Genomic DNA, 3,937 nt, shown 5'->3' with positions numbered 1-3,937 from the left:
GTAGTGAGCAGTTCCACTTCCCTGAGTGGCGCACATCATTGCTAAGCCTGCTGACACTCAGCCAACATGCTGAATTCAGTCCCCAATGGCAAGAATTGACTGCCTTTTTCATGTAAAGCAGACACTAAACTGGAAATTCTTCTTTGTGAACTGAGAAACCAGACTGAAGGGAATAGCCCTGATTGGCCCCACCTTGTTTCTTACGTTATGAACCTTTATACACAGATTCACAGAAAACAATTCTGTGGACACTCCCAATACGATGTGGCTTATATCAGCCCTGTGAGAAAGCTAACGGACTGCAGAAATCCCTGAACAACAACTCGATCAATGGATATCTGCATTCGTGTGTCACTTTGTGACAATAAGACTGGACTTTGCTGGAACAAAGTTATTTTAAGGTTTCCAACTTCTGTTTCCTGCCATTGCTTTTGCTTGACACCTGTCAAAAGCCTTTGTTTTAAAAAAAAGTGAATGAGTTAAATAACTGAGATCTCAAAAACCCTGTCCCATTTTCAATGGATTCATAAAATGGGATGCTGTTTGGAAAACCAATAGGCAGACATACTTTGCATGGTCTGTTTTGCCAAGCAGAAGAAAGAGGCCTCCCTTTGATTTTAATGATTAGTAACCACCCCCACACCAACACACACACTCACCCTTTGATGAAGGAGGTCTGCCTGGCACCTATTTTCTGATCAGTTTGAGGCAAAGACTATCTTATTCTCCCAGGCCTTTAAAAAAATTAATTTTATTTTTTAAAATTATTTTTAAAACATATTTTTGATACTTCCTTTAGCACCTGCTCATTTTAACTATACCATTTTGGTGTGAATTTTTTTTAAAAGAATTAGTTGTGTTTACTATACAGTGAGCCCTTGATATAACATAGTCTTTGCCTCAAACTGATCAGAAAATAGGTGCCAGGCAGACTTCCTTCAGCCCTTGATATCTGGTAGGGTTTGGTCCCAGGAGTCTTTCTGGATACCAGAATTCATGGATGCACAAGTCCCACTAAATACAGTGGCATAATAAAATGGTGTCCCTTAGATAAATGGCCAAATCAAGGTTTGCTTTTTGGAATGTATATATTTTTAAAATATTTTTGAGCCGCAGAGGCTTGAATCTGGATAACAAAATGTGTGGATAGGGAGGGCCAGCTGTATATGCCCTGAGAGCTATTAGCTATAGGATGGCAAATAAAACTTGAGTCAACATGGTGTAGTGGTCTGAGTCCAGACTAAGACTCCAGGAGACCATGGTTTGAATCACCAGTCAAGCATGGAAATCAACTTGGTGACCTTGGGAAAGTCATAGTTTCCTCAGAGGAACCCACAAACAGGACAAAAAGGCAATAGCAGTGACAACTGGTGTCAGTGGGGATATGGATCTTCTCCAGCATTTAATCTAAATTTAAATGAGATATTCAAGGTGCTGAACCTGTTTTGGGAATAGGGTTCAGCACATTGGCTAGCTCTTTTGATATTTGGACTGATGCCTGGATTCACAATCTCACTGACAAGGAAATCACCCATTTCCACTAGTTACTAGTATACAGATATGTGCTGCTTTTGATAATGGCTAAACAGCCATTGATAAATTTGTGCACATGCTTTCAAGTCACCTGTTAACTTACAGTGACCCCATTAATTTCATAGAGTTTTCTTAGGTAAGGAATACTCAGGTGTTTTTTTTTCCCCTGTTCCTTCCTCTGAAGCACAGCTTACAGCATTTGGTACTCATTAGTAACTTCCTTCCAACTACTAACCAAGGCTGACCCTGCTTAGCTTCCAGGATCTGGTGCCTTTAGGATATTTAGGCCCTTACTCTCTCTCCATTTCTCTAACCCTTCTGAAGCTGTCTAAGAGGCTGTACATACCGGCAGTAAGAGCCAGCACTGGGTTGGCATGGGGGTGTGGCATTTGGATGCCATGCTGCCCGCCTGTCCATATAGTGGGCAGGAGCTCCAAAAAGTGCCACCACAGCAGCAAGGGCGCCCCTTTTCCAGGCCAAAAAGAAGTGGCATTTTGCCACTTCTTTTTGGCCCAGAAAAATGCCAGATAGGGGCCACAGTGTGCAGTTGCCATGGCACTGATCTGGCACTTGAAGGGGCAGTGGCAAGCCACTCCTTTGAGGCAGTCTGTTTTGCCCCTAAATTGGTGGGCACATTATGCTGTGAATGCCACAGTTTAAAAATACACGGTTTATGTTTACTAAATATTATTAATAGGTTTGTCCCACTGGGTATCATCATTCTCTTTACATATTTTCCTAATTTGGACATTGTACAAATGAAGAAGTACTTTAGTCTTCTTTGTTGTTATTATCTTTAATTGATAACCATGCTCACCTTTGTTGCATTGTGTTTGAGACAATGGGCCCTTTCACACTGCACAGTCACAGCGACAGAATCTTGGTGTTTGTGTGGGTTCATATGTGCATATTTATACAACAACAAAAACTACAAATCCTATGATTCTATAGCATATACCCATGAGAGTTAAAATGGAATCACAGTGCTATAACTGGATAATGTAATGTGATAGAAAAGCCATTTCACCAGATCTAAGATTGCGTTGAGATTTGCAAACCATTGTCTAATGTTGCATTCACTGAATATTGAATATGCATATGTGAGCCCATATTAACACCAAGATTCTGTCCAGCAAAGTGCTCCTGGCAAAATAAAAGTGTGAATCACAAGATATTGGACATATCTCCCTGCTGCAGAGAAATACACAAATGGAATGCTGAACATACAGTATGTCAGCCAGTTTTTTTCCAAATGTCTCTTTATAATGTTCCACTACATGGTTGACCTTCCATGTGCAAAGTAAAGGAACAAAACCTGTTACCAAAAAAGGGCAGTTTAATCATTAACTTCTAACGACAATACTGCTTGTATGAGGCACACCCTTTGACAACTGACATCCTGAGAGGAGCTATACAAAATGATTTTCAGAAAAAGCCAAGCATAGAATGTTTTCTTCAGTAATATCAGTACTATAGGCAGTACAACTCTCCACAAGAAGTTCAGATAAACAGAAAAGCATGAAGAAATAAACCTAGCATGAGAAAGACAAGTGCTGCCAATTTGCCATTCCAGTTTAAGTATGATTCACACTTCTGGTGGTGTCATGGGTGTCTCCACATGACAATCCTGTGGCTCAGGCATTCACAAGTGCAAAAGTTCTCATATGAATTGAAATATACATGGGAAGTTAACAGTTCCCATGATGTCATTTGCTTTCTGGTACAGCCAAAGCTTCAGTGGGAACAGACCATAGTAGCTCAATGGTAGAGCCTCTAGAGCAGTGGTCCCCAAACCTTTTTGGGCCACCACACCCTTTCCTCTTGGGACATAACCTTAGCGTCTCCCTCCAATGCCTATTTCCCGATATTAAGTCTACTATAAATTTAAAACAACCAATCTTGGTTGCTGGTCCCTTTGCACCAGTCACTTTGGGAGCAGCAACCAAGTAGATGGCTGAGTAGCCACCAAGAAGCTTCTTGCTTGTGCCAGCCTTACAATAAAGACTGATGCAGGCAAGAGGCTTCTCAGTTGCTGCTCGACTGGCTGCTTGATTGCTACTCCCTTTGTGCCTGGTCACTGTCATAGCAGCAACCATGCAGCTGGCTGAGCAGTGACAAGGAAGCCTCTTACCCATTCCGGCCTTTAGGCAAAAGCCAGTGTGGGCAAGAAGCTTCTTGGTCCCTGCTCAGCCAGCTGCTTGATCACTGCTCCCAAGGTGACTAAGTGGAAAAGAGAAAGGTTCTCCCTAGTGTGGAAGGACTCTCAATCCTTCTTCATCAGGGAAAAGAGAGGAGCAGCTGGTGTGTTTACAGAGGCTACTTGCTATGGATTGGAAACCTCTTCTCTCAGCCTGTCCGATGAAAGAAAGCAAGAATAGGCTGGAGCTTGTGACACTTAAGCAGG

Source organism: Sceloporus occidentalis, unplaced genomic scaffold, assembly GCF_023333645.1.
Source record: "Sceloporus occidentalis isolate IW3139 unplaced genomic scaffold, rSceOcc1.0.p SCAF_4, whole genome shotgun sequence".
NCBI classification, from domain to species: Eukaryota; Metazoa; Chordata; class Lepidosauria; order Squamata; family Phrynosomatidae; genus Sceloporus; species Sceloporus occidentalis.
This window is presented reverse-complemented; position numbering follows the sequence as displayed.